The sequence below is a fragment of the Musca autumnalis genome, unplaced genomic scaffold (genome assembly GCF_047663935.1).
Source record: "Musca autumnalis isolate F117 unplaced genomic scaffold, ASM4766393v1 scaffold_3, whole genome shotgun sequence".
Taxonomy (NCBI): Eukaryota; Metazoa; Arthropoda; class Insecta; order Diptera; family Muscidae; genus Musca; species Musca autumnalis.
Genome location: NW_027411866.1, coordinates 41,143,559 through 41,165,228, shown reverse-complemented (window position 1 = coordinate 41,165,228; position 21,670 = coordinate 41,143,559). Strand labels below are relative to the sequence as shown.

The window sequence follows — 21,670 nt, the reverse complement described above, 5'->3', positions numbered from 1 at the left end:
GCCTTCATATAGCCCCCATAGGACGGTACCTCCCGATTTTCGGTATTTTGAAGGCTGTGGCCTCAATATTCCACCGAAATGGCTGAAATTTGGTGGTTAGTCTTCATTTGGGGTACAAAATATTCCATATGAAATTTGTCGGTATAGGTCTACGCCTTCATATAGCCCCCATAGAACGGTACCTCCCGATTTTCGGTATTTTAAAGGTTGTGGCCTTAATATTCCACCGAAATGGCTGAAATTTGGTGGTTAGTCTTCACTTGGGGTATAAAACATTCTATATAGAATTTGCCGGTATAGGTCACACGGCCTCATATAGTCCCCATAGGACAATATCTCCCAATTGTCGGTATTTTTGAAGGTTTTAGCTATACTATACTACCAGTTTTGAAGGGTTTAGCCTCATTATAACACCGAAATGGCTAAAATTGTTTCGTTGTGGGTATAAAACTTTCCACTTGAAATAGGTCGGTATAGGTCAACGTCTTCATATAGCTCCCATAGAACGGCATCGCCCGATTTTCGGTATTTTGGAGGTTTTAGCCTCATTATTCCACCGAAGTGGCTGAAATTTGGTATTTAGTCTTTTTCCGGGCTACAAAAATTTCCTTTGCCGGTATACGTGCATGTTTTGGGGGGTACTCCCATAGAACGGTAAATCCCAATGTTCGGTATATTGAAGGTTTTTGCCTCATTATAACACGGAAATGGCTGCAAGATGGTACTTAGTCTTCGTTGAGGGTATACAACTTTCCACCTGAAGTTTGTGGGTGTAGGTCCATGTCTTCATATAGCCCCCATAGAACGGCACCTCCCGATTTTCTACATATAGCTCGTTCTCCACCAAAATACCTGATATTTGGTATTAAGTTTTTGATAGAGGTATGAAACATTCCAGCCGAAATGTGCCGGTATAGGTCGACGTCCTCAAGTACCCCATAGAACCGAACCTTCCGATTTACGGTATCTTGAAAGTTGTGGCCTTTTCTTCAAATAATCCCATAGAAGTGTACTTTTCGATTTTCGGTATTTTAAGGTTGTGTCATCAATATCCCATCGAAACGGATGAAATTTAATATTTAATCTCCGTTGGTGGTACACTTCCAACCTGAAAATATACGGTATTGTTCCATGTTCCCATAGAAAGATCCTCCCAATTTTCGGTATTTTGAAAGTTTTAGCCACAAGGAAGTATAACTGAAAGTTGGTATTTTGTCTTCGCTAGAGTTACGAAACTTTCCTCCAGAAATTTATCGGTACAGGTTAACGTTTTATACAGCCTCCATAGAACGGCGCTCCCGATGTTGTTAACTATCCAAATCCAGAATATCCACGGTTAGCTCTAGTCGATTTTGCCCAATTTTATGTACTTCGCTCAATGCAGAAAATTATAAAGATTGGTCCGTGTTTTGGAAAGAACAAAAATGTCGCCCCATATTAACTGTTTTAAAGGGAGTATTATCAGTTGAGATATATGTACTACTCCTGAAATATGTTTAGTACTTTCATAAACGAAATAAAACTAATTGTTCCTATTCACTTCAATACAGTTCGTGGTGGAGGGTATAAAACCCTTTTCTTTCTTGTTTTGGTATAAATTTACTTGTCATGATGGTCCAATATTTAGTTGGTGCCCGCAGCATTTGTTGGAGATTTTAGGCCAGTATCTGAAAAAGCATGTACTTATCCGTAAAGAAAAGTAAAGTGCGTAAGACTGGTATAACTCTGAACTAAAATGGAATAATTAGCTCACTTTTCTGTCCACAATTTTCGGTGGAGATATTTTATGACCAGATAAGCCCAAAGTATAAATTAGGTCAGAAAATGTAGCTAAAATGTTTTCAATCGGGTGGCACCTTTATATGGAGCTTAAACCAAATTGTGGACTTATTTTGACAATTTTTGGTGTAGAAGTTTTGTGACCACTCGGAACCTTAAATGTGAAATTACGTCAATTGTAGCAAAGATCATAAAAAAAAACGAAAATCGAGAGGTACCGTTATATGGGGGCTATATTCAAACATGAACCTATGTTAACAAGTGCTGGTGTAGAAGTATTGTGACCGCTGAGAACTTGAAATAACGAATTACAGGTAGTTCGGTTAAAAATAGAAGGTGAAATCCTAAAAATATCGAAAATCGGGTTGATCGTTATATACGGGCTACACCAAGTCATGGACCTACGTCTACAATTTTTGGTGGGGATATTTCGCGCCTGCAGGAACTTAAAATAATATATAATATCGAACATTGGTGGCGTCATTTTTTATTGGGATAGCTAATACAATTTTGTTTTTATACCCTACACCACTATGTGGGGAGGGTATTATAAGTTGGTTTTGCCCAAAACGTTTGTAACGCATCGAAATAATGGTCGTAGACCCATACTTATATATACCAAAATGATTGTCTCGACTAGCTGAGTCGATCTGGCTATGTGTGTCCGTCCGTCTGTCCATCTAAACATTGTAATCACGCTACAGGTCGCAATTTTGATCGGATCGTCACTAAATTTTGGGTGTTGATGAAGGTCCCGGAGGGGAAGAACCCTATTTTTGGTGATGGTCGGATAATATTTAGGAGTCGGAATGGGCAAAAAAACTGATTTGGAGAAAAGGTCAACGTTTTTTTCCAAAGCAAATATCTCAGCTTACATAAGGGGTATACCAAAAAAAGCTTGCTAATGAAAGTTGAAAATATCACCTTTCAAACGATGTAAAGGAGGTTGTGGTAGGTGGTCAAACAACGAAGATATCGCACACAACTTTTAATATTTGCAATTTTAATAATAATGACAAATATCACAGCTTTGGTTGGGGACTTTCTAAAAGCAAAGTCTGACTATGAAAGTAGAAAGTCCCATCTTTTCAATGATGTACAACAGGTTGGCGTAGATGGCTAAATAACGGAGATATCGCATTTATTCATTTTTTGTGCAATCACACTACAGGTCGGAATTTTGATCGGATCCTCACGAAATTTTGGGGGTCCAACAGAGAAAGAAGCCTATTGATGGTTTGCGTACGTCCCACTTTTCCATTTTTATACCCTCCACCATAGTATGGAGGGTATATTAAGTTTGTCATTCCGTTTGTAACACATCGAACTAATCATTTGCGACCCTATAAAGTATATATATTCTTGATCAGGATAAAATTCTAAGACGATCTAGCCACGTCCGTCTGTCCGTCTGTTGTAATCACTCTAGCGTCCGCAATAATTGAGATAAAGTGCTGAAATTTTGTACCCGAGGGTCTTTTTTCCATAGGCAGGTCAAGAGGGCTATATGGGTCCACTCTTTGGTATAGCACCCATATAACGGTACCTCCGGATTTGAGGTTTTTTGACGATCTTCGCCACATTTGCAGACCGAATTAGCTATAATTTGGCACTTAGGGTTCCTAGTAATCAACAAACTTATATCCCAAAGGATATGGGCATAGGTCCATGTTTTAGTCTAGCCCCCATATATCGGTACCTCCCGATTTTCGGTATTTTGAGAATTTTAGCTACAATTTTTAACCGAACTAGCTGTAATTTGCCATTTGAGGTTCTCAGTGGTCATGAAACATCTTCACCAAACATCGTCAACATAGGTTCATGTTTTGGTATAGCCCCCATATATCGGTACCTCCCGATTTTCGGTATTTTGAGAATTTTAGCTACAGTTTTTAACCGAAATATCTGTAATTTGACATTTGAAGTTCTCAGTGGTCATGAAATATCTCCACCAAACATCGTCAAAATAGTTCCTTGTTTTGGTATAGCGCCCCTAATAACGGTACCTCCCGATTTTCGGTATTTTGAGAATTTTAGCCACAATTTGTAAACGAACTATCTGCAATTTGACATTTGAAGTTCTCAGTGGTCATGAAACATCTCCACCAAACATCGTCGACATAGGTCTATGTTTTGGTATGGCCCCCTTATAACCGTACCTCCATATTTTCGATATATTGAGCATTTTAGTTACAATTTTTAACCGAACTAGCTGTAATTTAACATTTGAGGTTCATAGTGATCATGAAATTTCTCCACGAGACATCGTCAACATAGGTCCAGGTGTTGGTATAACCCCCCATATATCGGTACCACCCGATTTTCGGTATTTGGAGAATTTTAGCTAAAATTTTTAACCGAACTAGCTGTTATTTGACATTTGAGGTTCTCAGTGGTCATGAAACCTCTCCACGAAACATCGTCAACATAGGTCCATGTTTTAGTCTAGCCCCCATATATCGGTACCTCCCGATTTTCGGTATTTTGAGAATTTTAGCTACAATTTTTAACCGAACTAGCTGTAATTTGCCATTTGAGGTTCTCAGTGGTCATGAAACATCTTCACCAAACATCGTCAACATAGGTTCATGTTTTGGTATAGCCCCCATATATCGGTACCTCCCGAAATATCTGTAATTTGACATTTGAAGCTCTCAGTGGTCATAAAACATCTCCTACGAAACATGGTCAACATAGGTCCATGTTTTGGTATAGCCCCCTTATAACGGTATCTCCCGATTTTCGGTATTTTCAGAATTTTAGTTGCAATTTTTAACCAAACTAGCTGTAATGATCGGTATTTTGAGAATTTTAGCTACAATTTTGTCTATTAAAAAATAATCGTCAATATAGGTCCATGTGTTGGTATGTATATCCCCCCATATAACTGTACCTCCCGATTTTCGGGAATTTTCAGTGGTCCCGAAATTTCTTCAGTAAAATTCGTCAACATGGGTCCATTTTTGCGGATCTTCATTGTTTTGATGAAACTACCCTCAATTTGACTCTTGAAGTTTCCTGCAGCTATAAAGCTTTTCCGACAAAAAATTTAAAGATAGCTTGACTCTTTGATATAGCCCCGTAGGTGGTACCTTTCACCTAGCTGAACACATTTTTTTAGATGGGATTAGATAACACTGTGCAACAAAATGGAGGTGAAAGTCTGGGGCACGGAAAATTCATCTTGGGGAAGAAAGGCCTTGGTGTGTATATTATGAACCCCGAAGGACAGATCCGCCGTGAGTCGAACTTCCGCATTATGGCGTGATGAACTTTTTGTTAGAGACCTTGTGAGCCATCAGGAATTAGCGTTATATCTTTGTTCACTGTTGCTTAAGTGCTCTACAAAAACAACAAACAAAGATATAATGCTAATTCATGATGGCTTACAGGGTCTCTTGCCAAAACTTCATCACGCCATAAAGCGGAAGTTCGACCTAAAATTTTGAAAGGACCCTAATTATTCCATTTTAATTAAGACTATTTTATGGTGGAGGGTATAAAAAGTTCGGCCCGGCCGAACTTAACGACTTTTTACTTGTTTTATTTCAGTTGTACTGACGTTGCACTTAAATGCGTTTCAACAAAATTTACCTGTATTAATGAAAACATTCAGAGCAAAAGCGCTAAGCTATCCAAATTTTAATATTTTGAATTTTACAAGTCAAAAGATTATGCACAGGGGTAGTGGTGTAGGGTATCACATAGTCGGCCCCGACCCGACTTTAGCCTTGGCTCACTTGTTTCAAAATAGTCTGGCTTAATCCCATTGTTGTTGTTTTATTATTTTAAAACAACTAATTTATTAGTGGAAAAAGTTTGGCATTGTTCGCCAAGGGGTAAGGCAAGGAAGACAAGTTTCGATCCACGCCACTGGATCTCAACAGTCCCCTTGTTTCTTGTTTGTGGATATTTTCCACCGAAGTTATTTTTGTTGGAGAAGTTGAAGAAGAAGTTATTGATAACCCCCAAGTGTCAAATTACATCTAGTTCAGTTAAAAATTGTAGCTAAAATCCTCAAAATACCGAAAATCGGGAGGTACCGTTATATGCGGGCTATACCAAAACGTGGACCTATGTTGATAGTTCGGTTAAAAATTGTAGCTGAATTCCCCGAAATACGAAAAATCGAGAGGTACCGTTATTTGGGGCTATATCAAAACATTGACCTATGTAGACGAATGTTGTTGGAAAAGTTTCGTGACCACAGAGAAAAATGAAATACCAAATTACAGACAGTTCGGTTAAAAATTGTAGCTAAACCCTTCAAAATACCCAAAATCGGGAGGTACCGTTATATGGGGACTACATCAAAACATGGACCTATATTGAAATTTTTTGGTGGAGAAATTCAGTTAAAAATTGTAGTTAAAATCCTCAAAATACCGAAAATCGGGAGGTACAATTACATGAAGGGACCTATGATGACAATTTTTGGTGGAGTGTTATGAGCACTAAGAACCTTAAATGTCAAATTACAGTTATTTATGTTTAAAATTGTAGTTTAAATACTCAAAATACCAAATACAAAAATATTGCGTTCTAGCTCAATTATTGTGGACGCTAGAGTGATTACAACAGACAGACTTGGCTATATCGCCTCAGAATTTTATCCTGATGAAGAATATATATACTCTATAGGGTCGCAAGTGATTACTTCAATGCGTTACACACGGAAAAACAAACTTAATACACCCTCTATACTAATTTTTAATTTTTTTCTGAGAGCTGATATAAATGGTCTCAAAAATAAAACTTTATTTCTCTATGTTTTAATTACCTCAACTACTTTCTTTGTCAATTTTCCTAATTCATCAAGAAAATTCTTGTTTGTTTTTCATATTAAAAAATTCAAAAAGTAAAAGATTAACAAAATTGTCAGCATATTTCTCAGTGTTGGTGTGTCTGCAGATTATTTCAATTCATTTTGATTATTTTCTTTGTGAAGAGTTTTCCATATATTTTCTTTGTTGCTGGTTTTTATTTTAAAATGTGCAAAAAAACTTTTTAACGAGTTTTGTTTATATTAATTCTGGTTGAAATGCGAGCGTATGAAATAACGAAACAAAAAGCCATAAACACCAGACTTGTTTTTAACTGTGCCCGCCACAATTTAAAGCTTATGTTGCAAAAATTTTAAGTCCCATTAGAAAGGGCTTTCAAATGCACAGACAATCCTATGGGTGAATGGAGAAAAACGAAGAGCAAGCAATTTAAATGAAAAAAGAAGAGAATACAAAAGGACAAATGGAAAGTAAACTACCATTGTCACTGGCCCTTGGTTACAAGTCGTTGTCGTTTTTTATTCAACCACATTGTGCTTATGTTGGTATGAGAAATGTGTGTGTGTGTGCGTATGTATTAGATAATAAATCACAGCAAAAACTTCTGCCACAACATTGCGGCATTGAATACCGCAGTAAGAAATACATTGCAAATGTAGGTAAAGAGGATTGGGTGGAAGGGACAGACAGTATTTTTGCACTACCACTGGAAATCGAAAACGGAAAGCAAAATGTATCCTCCTTGTGACATTAGAGTGCTTATGTGACAATTAGTCGGATTGTTATAGCATTGCCATCCATGATGTTGGCGTTCCTTTACACTTACCATTGCTTTGGCTGCTGCTAGTGGTAAAAAGATTAATGATCAGTTTGATAGTGTTTTGGGATCAGAATATAAAACTAGCCAACAACAACAAACACATTTGTAAGTATTTCTAATTGTGTGTGTAAAGGGAAATATTACATAAGTCCTTTTGGGGTATTTTTTGTTGCTTTTTTTAATTTAGGAAATAAATTGGGTTATAATTTTACATTCTAAATAAGGATTTTATGTCCTTCAAATTGAAGGATTGGGAAAATGTGGAAGACCAATAAATTATAAAACCCTAGCTGGGTTTTGTCCTGTCAGATCCAGTTTAGATTTTATAGCCTCATCTAAACAGGGCTAAAACTAAATTGTTGTGCAATTATCGGGCCTTTAGCTCAGAAACGAATAGGAATATGGCCTTGCTGTCTTTAGCAATATTGTAGCCCTAATCTAGTAGAACTTAGGTGTTTAACGGACCACATAAGAACAACTCCTTCTAGGGCAAAATCGATCAGATTTAGAATATTTTACATAACTTCTGGAATTCTGGTCGGTATCAGCTAAGCTATAGAAAGTTGAACCAAGTAACCTTTTTTAAATTTTAAGGCAATAAATGTAGTTTTTCGAGTTCATTAGTACCCCAAATATTTTATTCTTGGCCTTATCTACAAATTTGCTTCAGATGTCAGAAGAAGATTCGCATTGGTTTTAGAGATATAGCCTCAAAATAAAAAGCCAATATTTAGCCATCTTTAAATGGGACCATGAAATCCAAGCTGGATCTGATACAACAAAACCTAACTAGGGTTTTTGTTGTTTGGCTCTGAACTTTCAAAAAACACCTAGTTCAAATTGTTTGCACAAGAGTACATTAAAAATGTTGCACAGTGTTAGCGTACGTTATAGACAGATTAGCAGAAACCGTTAAAGATAGATAGCTGTTCTAAAAAACACAGCATTTATATGCAGTTATAAGGGAGATACGCACATAATCAGTGGAAAGGCCTATAATAACCGGAATAACCGAGTCTGCCTCCCCAAAACAATATATATGTTTCCTTGAAGAGCAAAATTAAAGCTATCTTTTAAAAAAATCCAACAAAATCGGATCGTGCTTATTAGAGTTATTCCATGTTGGAGTCCTTTTTTGCAAAAATAGCCCATTTACCCCACATGTGTAATCGAAAGCCCAAAAGTGAACGACGCCAACGAAAACTCTCCGATTTTTTCTGATTTTTTGTCAAAAGGTAGGTTTTTTTCGCGCTGATTACGGAAATATATAATTTTCATGGGTGGCGGATCCGGTTCGCCGGTTATTTCACCCGAAAGGCCAGATTTAAAACCGGCTTAGACCTGGTTTAAGTGGGTATCGTTTGAAAGCTTATGAAAATGCCTGGCACATGCTGTTCTTATTTTAACTGGTCGCCTCATGATGTTCATACGCGGCTTAGGTCTTCACACGTGTAATTTGATAATAATATCGAGATATCTAAAGAATGGTGACTCCTATTGAAATGTCATAAAGATCATTCTTGTAGACAATTTTTAAGTTTAAAACATTTATTTTATCCGATTTCTGATAGGTCCCGTTTTTGAGAAAAATAAAAAAACTGAATAAGGCCTCCAAAAATGACCTTTGACCTTGAATAACTTCGTTTGCACACATGGGATCGATGAAGACTTTTAGGACTTTACTTCTAATGGCAAACCCTAGCTTTACGCCAAAATTCATCTTTTTGGGAATTTTTGCTATTTCCTACTTATACGCTTGTCTATTTTGACTGGACTATTACAACACTTCTGAGAGAAACAATCCGAATGATATGTAGGGGGGGGGGGGGGGGAGGTGGGGCAAAACGGCTCTTAAAATGGATTTTAACTGTGCCAGACCAATGTCTAAATGTTAACCCGAAATAATAGCGGAATTATTCCTATTCACTAGGGAAAAGTGGAACCTTTCGAGAATAAAGTTTTCCTGAATAAAACAAGTAATTTTGACATTAGTAGACTGAAAGGCATCCTTACATGACACCAAAGATTACAAGCGCACTTGCATAAAATAAGATGTAGTGAAAATAGCGCGGAGAGAACGATGAAATGGTGAAGGAATCAGTCAACATAGTCCATTTTCAAAGTGGATTTTCTTTTGGGATTTATTCTCTTCTTATTTATCGCACGTGTAATTTTAGTTGGTCAATTTAAAGATCTTGGAAAATAATTTCAGGAAGCATGGAGTGTCCGAACGAAAAATATAATATCTCTAAAGACATTATCACCAGGAGTAACTACAGTAAAAAAATAAAAACTAGCTTTAGACAGCTCTTAAACTGTACCTTAGCGAAAAATATCTCTGATCAACCCCTACAAAAGTTCAACAGTTGTGGCGGAGGGTCCGAAGAAAAACAATTTTGTCGAATTATTTTTTTTTTTATTGGTTGAAGTATTTTTACCGCTGACGATTTGTTTTATTGACTAACCAAACAAACCACATTCAAGTTTTGCTGCTTTTTATAATGCAGTTATTTTGAATTATTGTCGTTTACCGTTTCATCTAATGATTTCCACTGTAGTTCTTATAGTCTTGTGAGCATAACAGAACAATATGAACTACATGTACATTAGGGTTATGAATCAAAAAATGTTACGCACAAACCAAATAAATTTTTTTGGAAAAATACTATGAAATATTTTTTTTTAAATATTTCCTTTATTCCATTTAAATATTTTCAATATTTAACATCCCGAACAAACACTTTTAATTGATATGATATATGAAATAAAAATATATATTATATAAAATGATATACGAGGGAACTAGAAAACTTTCTGACCTATGCGACATGCAGTGTCGTCAGGTGCCATTTGGAATTTTTCTTGGTAAGTTTGACAGTTTGTAGCCTAAGCGTACTCAGGACAGTTTGACATACGACATTATCTGCAAATGTGTGTTGAAGATTCAGAAAATAGGGAGGTACAGTTCTATGGCGGCTATATCAAAACATGATCCGATATAGTCCATTTCCAATACCAGACGTCGTAGGAGTAATTAATAGAAACTTATGTGCCAAATTATAAAGCTCTATTTAAAGTATTGCAACAGACGAACGGACATTGTTATACCGATTTAGAATTTTTTACTGATCGAGAATATATCGTTCATTTACTCAAAGAGTGGCATAACTCAAAAATGAGTTTTTATACCCTCCACCATAGTATGGATGGTATACAGTGCTGGACATATCAATGGAAACTTTAGCTGAAATTTATATTTCCCTAATTTTCACTCCCAATTGTGCACATTTTTGTAAATTAAACATGCAAAATCATTTTAATTAAATATATTGACCATTTCTTTAATAAAATAAATAGAAGTTTTCTCATAAATCCAATAAGTTTGAAAGATAAAATAAAAAGGTCTCGGAATTCATTTAAGAGGCTTTGGCAACACAATGGAAACTTAAAAAAATTTTATTCTCAGGTGCGGTGTTCTTAATATTTTGTAGGGTATCCATTATTTTTAAGTACAGCTTTGCATCGTGCCGGCATGGAGTTGATTAAATTATCCATAGGTATGCTTTCCCACGCGGAATTGACTGCCTGGATGAGATCGGGCTTGGTGGTATAACTTTTGTTCCTAATTTTCAGATCCACTATTTCCCTCAGATTCTCTATTGGATTTAAATTTGGGGATTGGGCAGGCCAATTCAAAATGTTAATATTATTAGCTTCTAGCCATTCCTTGACGACCCTGGAAGTGTGTTTGGGTTCATTATCGTGCTGGAACCTCCAGATTAAGGGTATGTTTTCTTCGGCAAACGGCAGCATAATATTGTTGAGGATTTGTTTATACCCAATTCCATTCAGAGTGTCTCGTACAACATTGATTGGACGCATTCCGATGCCTGAGAAGCATTCCCACACCATTATTGCCACCTCCAAACTTGACTGTTTTGTTGGTGTACTTGGCATCAAGACTTTTCCCTACAGGCCGCCTCACAAAAACTCTTCCGTCGGAACCTCTCAGATTAAATTTTGATTCGTCAGAAAAAAGGATGGTATTCCATTTCTGCCGAGACCAATTTATGTGGTTGTTTGCGAAAAGAATGCGTGCTTTGCGATTTTTTCAGATATCAATGGTTTCTTCGCTGGGCGATAACACTTAAGACCAGCTTCATCGGCACGCCGTTGAACTGTTCGATAGCTTATTTGCAGTTTGAGATTGTTGATAACTTCTCTAGGAAGTATTTTAGGATGTTTCTTAAACTCTCTAACAATTAAATTGTAGTCCCTTGGAGTTGTTTTACGAGGTCTACCACCCAAATGTACGCAGGCGAGCGTTCCTTTCTCGCGAAACTTTTTTATTATTTTTGAAATTACTGACTTATTCATAGAATATTTTTCACAAATATCTTTCTGTTTTAGACCAGCTTTGAAATCATTAATAATTCTTGTTTTTATTTCTTCACAAAATGTAACTCTTGCCATTATTTTGCTTAAGCGAACACGCGAAACGTGGTTATTTTTGTATAACGGTGCATATTAAATTTTCGTTATGTTTTGGTCTATTTTTCTATGTCACAAAGAAAGATAATGTAAACAAACGATCCTCTTTCTAATCTATATCAAAAATACAACAACAAATGGGACGAAAATAAGCCGTTAAATATTAGTACTTGCGCAAATAACAAAAAGTTTCCATTGATTTGCCAACGCCGTTTAATAAACAAACATTAAATTCGGGTTTTTATATATAAGATTGCCATTTATTTTACATCACTTTCTTAATTAGCATACATTTTACACTGAAATACAATATAATTAATGAAAATTTGGGTACTTTGAACTCCACGAAAAAAAAACGCTACTAAAACATAAAAATTATTTTTTAAAAAAAGTTTCCATTGTTATGTTTTAAGTTTGTTTTTCCGTTTGTAACGCATTGAAATACTAATTTGCGACACTATAAAGTATATATATTCTTGATCAGGGTAAAATTCTGAGTCGATCTGTGCATGCCCGTAAGTCCGTCCGTCTGTGGTAATCACTCTAGCATCCACAAAAATGGAGATAGGACGCTGAAATTTTGGCAAAATGCGTCTTTTGTTTGCAGGCAGGTCAAGTTCGATGATGGGCTATATCGGTCCACGTTTAGGTACAGGCCCCATATAACGGTAACGGTAAGTGTCAATAAACTTATATAACAAAACTTGTGGACATAGTTCCACCTTTTTGTATAGCCCCCATATAGCGGTACCCCCCGATTTACGGTATTTTGACATTTTAGCTACATTTTCAGACCGATTTATCTATAATTTGACGTTTAGGGTTCTTAAGTGTCAATAAACTTATATAACAAAACTTGTGGACATAGGTTTACCTTTTTGTACAGCCCCCATATAACGGTACCCCCGATTTACGGTAATTTGGCAATTTTAGTTTAAATTTTTAACCGAACTAGCTGTAATTTGATATTTGAAGGTTGTAGTGGTCACCTATATAATGGTACCTCCCGATTTTCGGTACTTTGAGGATTTTACTTAAAATGCTTAACCGAGCGTAGGTACGTGTTTTGGTATAGCCCCAAAATAAACCTCTCGATTTTCCGTACCTTAGCTTTATTTGTTGGCCGAACTTTCTGTAATTTGAAATTTAAGAGCCAACAAAAATTGTTCATTTAAGTTCATATTTTCGTATAGCCCACATATAGCGGTACCTCCGAACTAGCTGTTAATGACATTTGAAGTTTCCACTGATCACAATCCACTAGAATTATTCAACAGAGGTCTATGTTTTGGTATAGCCTCCATATAACGTTATGTAGCGATTTTCGGTATTATGAGGATTTAGCTATCATTTTATTTGACATTAGAGGCTCCATCAACATACTTCCATGTTTTATTATAACCCGTATATAACGGTACCTCTAGCCCACCAAAAATTGTTAACATACATAGTTAGATATAGACACCATATTCATATGGACATTATCTGACATTTTAATGTACCCATTTAAAGTTGGGGACAGGGATGAAAGCTAATTATTCCATTTTAGTTAAGAATATTTTATGGTGGAGGTTATGAAAAGTTCGGCCCGGCCGAACTTAACGCTTTTTTACTTGTTGTTTTTTACCACATCTAATTTATCTTGCGTCAAAATTTCATGTTGATATCTCTAAAACTCAACATGTTACAACTCATTTTCTAGGTGTTTGGCATAAATCAACAAACAAGTTTATTGAGTTTGGTTTTGATGTGGTAAAAAACAACAACAAGTCAAATTTAATTCGGCAACTTAAAACGCCTTTTTCTTGGAACTTGATTTTTTGAAATGTGACACTCTTTGGGTAAATGGGCGATATATTCTTTATAGGTTCTCCGATGAATATTTCGGTATGTTGCAAAAAAGTTTTGAAATTTGTACCGAAATGAAATGGTCTGTTTAATGACCAATGGAGGGGTTTCCGAAGAAGAGACTTCCAAACATAGATCAAGTTCTTTGTTATTATGACTACAACAGAATAATTTATTTCTAGGGAAGCCAATATGAGCAACGAATTGTTCCAATATTTAAGACTACTCCTTTGTGCACCTAACCCGCAAAAGTGAAGTCCAGGTTTTAATTTGTATATGCTTTAATTTTATTCTCCTTACTTCCCTTGACAGGATTATGAATTTTATTCGAGTAGACTGTGTTCTGTGGATATGTCAGTGGTTTATGAATACTACCCCATAAGCGCTTAATAACATTGTGCTACCGTGAAATTTTCCAAGTTCCAATGCATAAATTCGGTATCGTGAGAGTCCATGGAAGACGAGAATAGCGTTGGTTTCATTGGGTCTCTTGTTTATTGATTCTATAACAGTAAATGTAGTGAAAAAGTGGTTTTTTGGATTTTCAACTTTGAACGGGCCTAACTTCTTTTTTTAAATCGGTCAACAAATGGCTATGTTATAGTGGTTTAAGTGGAAAATGCTTATCCTCGTGATCTAGGCTGCGTAGATGATACAAAACAGTGTAATTATTTACTTTGAAGGAAATTTTGTTAGCTTTTCAGAATGAGAATAACTAATGAAATCGGTTGGAAAAAGAAGAGTTATTCAATGTATTGTGTTTTAACTTTTTGGTTTTTTTATGCAAGTTCGTCCCTGCGTCTGTCTGTGTTAATCACTCTAACGTCCACAAGGTTTTGAGATAGGACTCTGAAATTTTGGAAAGATGCATATTTGGTATGGGGGAAGGTCAAGGATGGAGTATATCGGTCCTCGTTTTGATATAGCCCCCATATAATGGTACCGACTGATTTCAAGTATTTTGACGTTGTTAGCTACATTTTTAGACCGCAAAAGCTATAATTTGGAATTTTAGGTTCCCAGTGATCATGAAACTTCTATACCAATAAGTAAAAAAGTATCAGTCGGCTTTGCCTCAGCCTGTGTGGATTGAAATACGTTTTTCAAAAAAAAAAAAAAAAAAAAAAAGAAAAATGGGCTTATAAACCGACAGAAATATGGATTGGATTAAGCTCAAAAATGTTGGGGGATATCGATAGATAGGGCTTTTGTACCATACTAGCCTACGAAAAGCATAATATCGGGCCACTAGGAAAACCTTCGGTAAAAATGTCCAAAGGATGCTCGACCCTCAACTACACAACTATGTTGAACATTTGTATGGATGGTACCCCAAAGATTGGACCGATAAGGCTCAAATTTGATCATAAACTAAGCTTGGACAAACTATTTCGAGTTCGAAAATTTGGACCAAATCGGTTGCTACGTTTGTGAGATATTGCGCTTATCATTTTAGCGAAATTTTTCGAACTTTTGTGGGAAATGTACCGGAAGCAGTGGACCTATAAGCACTACCTTCGAATTTCATCTAATATTTCGATATCCTAAGTGTGGAAGAACGATATATTCGGTTCGAGCTTGACAGCCACTACATATGGTGCCATAAGCATTTTTTACTCATTGCGGGCTGTTTTCTCAAGAAGTATGGATTTGGCCCTAAAAAAAACGTTTACAGTCGTAATTGTGGCAGAGAATGTAAGATGCTTGAACAAAAATCAAAGTGATTCAAGAGCACTTGAGGTACTTGAAGGAGTGGATCGATATGGCTTATCTTCGAACTTAATCTAAGTTTGCACAAAATATTACGAAGGCCACATTTTGGACCGAATCGGTAGATCCGTTCGAGAGTGTCATAGGGTTTTTTTTGCACCTTTAAGACTATTTTCTCTGGAAGTATGGGCTTGCCCTGATGAAACTTGTCCCGTCGTATGGGGGGCAGTGAATACAAGTTGCTACAGAAATCAAAGGGATTCGAGAGCAGGTGCTAAACTGAACTTTTCCGAAATTTTGTGTGGGAGGTACCAGAAGGAGTGGATGAAGATAATATTACGAACCTGGAAGGACACTTATTCCATAGGTAAAACTTCTGAGTTAAGGCGTGATTGAATTTTTGTTGGATTTTTTGTCATGTATGTAAAGTTCGTCAAGAAAGAATTCAATCACGCCATAACTCAGAAGTTTGACCTTCCGGGTTCGTAATATTATCTTCATCCACTCCTTCCGGTACCTACCCCGCAAAAGTTCAACAATGTTCGGAAAAATTGTGCGCACAATAACTCTTGAAGGGAGTGACCGATTTAGTCCATACTTCACACATACTAATATATATGTCATGTAAAGATCAGGTTCAAATGTGGACTATATTTGTCCACTCCTTCGGGTACCTCCCACACAAAATTTCGGATAAATTCACTTCAAGACCTGCTCTCGATTCACTTTGATTTTTGTTGAAGCACCTTGCATTCGCTGCCTCAATTACGATGGTAAAAGACTCAGGGGCAAGTTCCTACTTCTTAAGAAAACAGCCCGAAAGGTGTAAAAACCCCCTATGGCACCATATGTAGTAGCTGGAGAACTGACCAACCGATTTGTTCCAAAATTTGGGCTTAGTCATATTTTGTCAGTTCGAAGATGGGCCATACCGGTCCAAAAATTCCGGTACTTCCCCCCAATATTTTAAAAAAATTCACTAAAATGGTATGCACGATTTCTCTTGAACGGGGCAACCAATTTGGTCCAAACTTTGGATCTCCTAATATTTTGTTCAAATTAAGTTTTACTTCTAAAATGGCCCATATCGGTCCTCTCCTTATGGTACATCCCCCACAAAAGTTCAATATTTGTGTCTAAGTGCTGTTTAGGTTCTGTTCGAAATTCCTTTGGAAATGTATACCGATGCTGTTCGCTGTGGACCTGTTTACAGCGATATTATATTTTCCGTGGACAAGTCTATGCTTCCTGGCATACTGGTCCAAAAGTTATACGATGACCCACTGAAATGACTAGTGGGAGCGATATCTATCGAAAAAATATGACTCCAAAAATTAGATCCACTTCCATAATGGACTATGTCGCTCCATTCCCTTAAGTACCTCCTTCGCAACTCTTTTGATCTTAATTCACATTTTTGTCGTCAAGTTCAAATGTCCAAAAAGGGCCACACAATTCTGAAAAGACCCTAAATACATTCGATCTGTCCGTATTTGAAAGTTTCAATTCACATAGGCTGAGGGTATATCTCTGTCGGCAAAGCCGACTGATACTTTTTTAATTGTTAACATAAATATAGCCACAGCTTCCGAGCAAGTAACTTTAATGGCCAATATTTTTTGCCGAGTCTAAAAACATTTAATTTTATCCAAAAGCATTTAATTTGTATAATATACAACCACAATTCACGAGTTATAAAAGGGCAAACCTTGGCTTCAACTGTATTAAATTTTCAAAAATATTGCCCATATATGGTTTCTTCCGATCATAAAATATTTAATAAAAATCACACAAATTCGGAGGAATTGTTTCGATGGAGTTTTTGATGTAGAATATCACTCACGCTTTCCTTGGTGAAGATATTAAGTATTACATACATTCATTCTCGTTGCTTTCTTTTCAATATTATGCAACTACCACATAGACGTATACGTTCTGTAAATATGTATACGTTCCGGAGAACATTTTGGTAATAAATTTGCCTTTTAAAATCGAACAGATTTCACTGTACTAAATTCAAACGCTTCTTTCTTTTTAAAGCAACGCATACACTTATTTGTAGTTCATACTTTCTGTGTATAAAATAAGCCCCAACCCTTTGTATTTACATTGCGTATACTGCTGACATGATGTGTACTCACACATACATATGTATTTGTTCATAGATGTTGAAATCATGTACCTTTCTGTAATGTCATCGATTTCTCCGCTTGCCATGTCCAACAGAAATATTTCACTTTGAAAACTAAGGCATGTTGTGCGATACAATGAGCCACGCTGTTGTTGGTGATGGTGCTGCTGCTGATGATGATGGCCATGCTCTAGATGATGTAGAATGGTACCCTCATCTAGGCTATTGTTGATACAATGGTTGATGCCACCACATGCCGGTGTGCCTGCAGCTGTTGTATTGCCATTACCATCACTGCTTGTCATAGCCATTTGACCCTGAACAGTAATGCCTGCCGCATGCGGAGTAAGTGGTGAGTGCTGGGCTGATGTATTACAGCTGCTATTCGTACTGGAGGGACCACCACTGATGTTGCCACCATGTGGATGGTGGTGGTGATGATGGTGATGATATCGTGGCACACTCAATAAATCCAAAAATTGCGAAAGTCTTCTACATCTGTGAAGTTTTAAATGGAAATTTTTGATTTTATTTTAGGGATTTCTTTTTTGTTTGAAAAGGAGGGGGGGGGGGGGTATAATAAGAGAGGAGATTTGGGAAAATTGGTTATTTTCTCTTTTGAGGTATATAATATTGGCAGCAGTTTTAATGGTTGATTGAGTTGCGAGCAGCATGCTGGGGTTTATATACAGTGAAACCTTTCAGGAAGGCAGATAAGAGTTGAGCAAATTTCCTTTAGTATTAAAAGGGAGAAGTCTCCCATTTCCCTTTTTATATTATTAAACAGTTGCATTTCAAAGGCTTCAATATGGTTGAGTGTACACTGCATATTTTTATTTGATGAAGAGTAATGGGTGTTTTTTATACAACTTGTTATAAAATATTTACTTAACCTCCAGTTTTTCCATCAACCACAGTTGTTGTGATTTTCATAACATTATTTTCTCTCTATGTGATATTCACAAAGTAACCATTGAATATATATAAATATATATATTTATATATTTTTGTCTACTACAATCATATTTTGTTTATATACTTGTTATGTATACTGATGTCAAACATGCTTGCAGCCTTAAAATATGCAATCTATATTAAATTGCAAACATGACTTAATAGTTTAATATATAAAATTTGTGTTTGTGTTTTTAACTGGGATTTTATTACAATTTTTCAATAACGTTAGGATTTCATGCTACATACATATTTATGTATTTATATAAATTTCAAGGTCAATGGGAGGGTTTCTCTCCTAAATGTATGTTATTGATTTAGATCACATTTTGGTTCAATTTGAATATTAAATATTTCCATAGTTTAGTTGAAGAATAATATTATTATATACACATTTTACTTATAATCATTTATTTTTTTTTTTTTAAAGATATAATCATATATTAGACACACGTAAAATTTTTGTCACATTCTTTTTTATATAATGCATACTATTAGTTTTATTTTTAGGATAAACATATGTTTATCATTTTTTCTAAACATAATTTATATAAGAATATTGAAGTATATATTTTGTAGTATAACTTAAGGATTATTTTTTTATAGATATTATATGTTCATTTTATGCATTCTTTTATATTCTATTAATTAATAAAAAAGTTAAATAATTAATTTTCCGAATTTTTCCAAATTCGAATTCGATTGTAGTGACCAAAGCTCTTTCAGAGTTTCGACCCCGTCGAGTAAATAATGTAACTTGATTGTCTCCTTTTAGGATTTATCGATCTAAATCAGCACACCCCTAGGCTCAACCATTTTGGTGGAAAAAATGTACACACACAATTACAATTGGTCTAATTAGTAATATGCGGAAGAGGGCGCGTGTCGTGCCGTGAGTAGTGCGTGTTCGTGCCTTCCCGAAAATCGCCGTGTTTGTGCGTGTCGTGCCGGAATAAATTTTTGGCCGTGCGTGATCGTGTTTTTTTGTTCGACACGATTTTGCACGACACGTCTAAACACAACCTGCACTATGTGTCACGATCGTGCTAGATTTTTGGGCTCCCGTGCAAGAGACCATACTAAACAAGAAAATAAATCGACCAAAAAATTGACAGAAACCCGAAACATTAAACAAAAGTCTCTGTCTGCAATCAGAATGTCTATCCAATTTTGTTTTTGGTGCATCAACTACAAGAAATTGGCCGAATCGGCCTATATGCTATGGGAGCTACATCCAAATCTGAACCGATGTTAATATAATTTGGCAAACTTTTTTCTAATGCAAATTCCGTCATATATTCCAAACTCAGTCAAAGTTGGACGTGCTTAGCGTGTTTGGTGCTCCAAATACCTCAAATTGGGCGAAAATATAAATATTGAAGCTATATCCAAATCTGAGTAGCTTTCATCCTTTGGCCATAAAAACTATCTTCCCCAATTTTCATGAGAATCGGACAATAAATGCGACCTGTACTTTGTTTACAAAAATACATGCTCAGACGGAAATGCGTAAATCGACTCAGAAAATTATTCTATGTATGTATATCCCTAAAAGGATCTATGGGTCTATCTCGTTCCCTCAACCACTATCTTGCTCCCTCTCACTCAACCACAGTGGATTCGGTGGCAAATTCGAACACATCAACACATCGGTATTTTTAAATGGGAGCTATACGTAAAGTGGTCATTTTTTGTAATGCGGTATTTTATTCAAAAAAAAAAAAAAAAAAAAAAAAAAAAAATAAAAAAAAAAAATAAATAAATAAATAATAATAAAATTTAATATCAAAAGTCGTGCTGTACTTTTATATGGGGGCTAACGTGGATTAATAGTGAGCATTTCTCTCAAGGAAGTATTTTATTCGCTTAGAACTCAAAAAGGAAAAATGCAGCCAAATCGGTGGACATTTTGGCTAAAATTTTCAAAATGCCTAAAATCGGACGGTACGTTTTACGGGGCTTATAACAAAATGTGGACCTACATCCCTAAAATTATTTTCTAAATCCATTTGCGTTAGCGTGGGCTGTATTATGGAGTTGATGTAATTGTGTCTATGGCAGGTTTACGTTACATCAAATTCAATACCCCCGAAGTTGGTTCTATGCTCCGAATTGATTCGGAGGGAACTTAGAGTAGGGTCCAATGTCCAAACGTTATACGTTTTGTCTACATATACATACATATATATCTCAGTCAACAGCAATGACATGTAATGAATGTAGGGAATCGGTGAACTATATGGAACTATAGTTCACTACGCAGTTTCAATGACAAACATAATTGGTATGAATAAACTGTGTATACGTAATATCACACGTTAGATTCTAAATTATCCAACTAGATTACCCAACTATAACCAACATGATACAGGGCTGGCTGAGTAAATTGGTATCCACGAGGACAAGAAGATTGCCACAGCTCTCCAACCATCATCATAGTGGCACCCATTCTGATTAACGACGTTTTCTGGCAATCCTCCGTTTCTCTTGGATCAGACCAGCTTCCTATCATTGACCTCCGTGAACGATGGGGAAAGTGATTGATAAGGGTTTAGAGAATTTCTCAGATCGTCGTCTAGTTGAAACAATTTTCTTACACACACTCACAGCTGCAGGCGCTCGCTACATATATCGCTGATCGAATATCCGAAATTCGAACAAATTTTTCAGCAGAGGTGACAGGCTGTTTGAACCTTGAAGACTCAAGAGTCAGGGATCTTAAACTTGAAGTCAACGGGCTGGTAAATGAGCACTAGCGAAAAAATTGGCTAGAACAACTGAAGCAATACAAAATTGCTACAGTATGTAGTAAATTGTGGGCCACGGTTAAATCTCTCTCGAATACGGGAAAGAATGATGATTGAACGGCTGTTACTTTCAACAGAGTGACGTGTTATTTTAATCAAAAGTTCACAGACCAGCCTAGAAAGGGAGTGGGACAAGAAAAATGTGCTACGGCAAGGAGATACAAACACAATTTAACATATGCGATGATGCAGATGTCATCCGAAACGCCAAATCATCCCAAGTGTAGGGCCCACATGGAATACCAATAGTTATAATTAAGCAACTAGTCATATTGCCATATTGTACCAGAAGACTGGAAAGTTGGCAGGTGGGTCCCGCTATTCCAGCCGGGTAGAAATAAGAATA

General features: G+C 36.2%; 1 protein-coding gene across 2 annotated transcripts in view; it reads right to left on the bottom strand.

Moving 5' to 3' along the window:
* The window catches only part of LOC141397008 (uncharacterized), a 224,807-nt gene that overhangs the window by 95,252 nt on the left and 107,885 nt on the right, over positions 1–21,670 (bottom strand). The gene's annotated exons all lie outside the window — the stretch shown is intronic.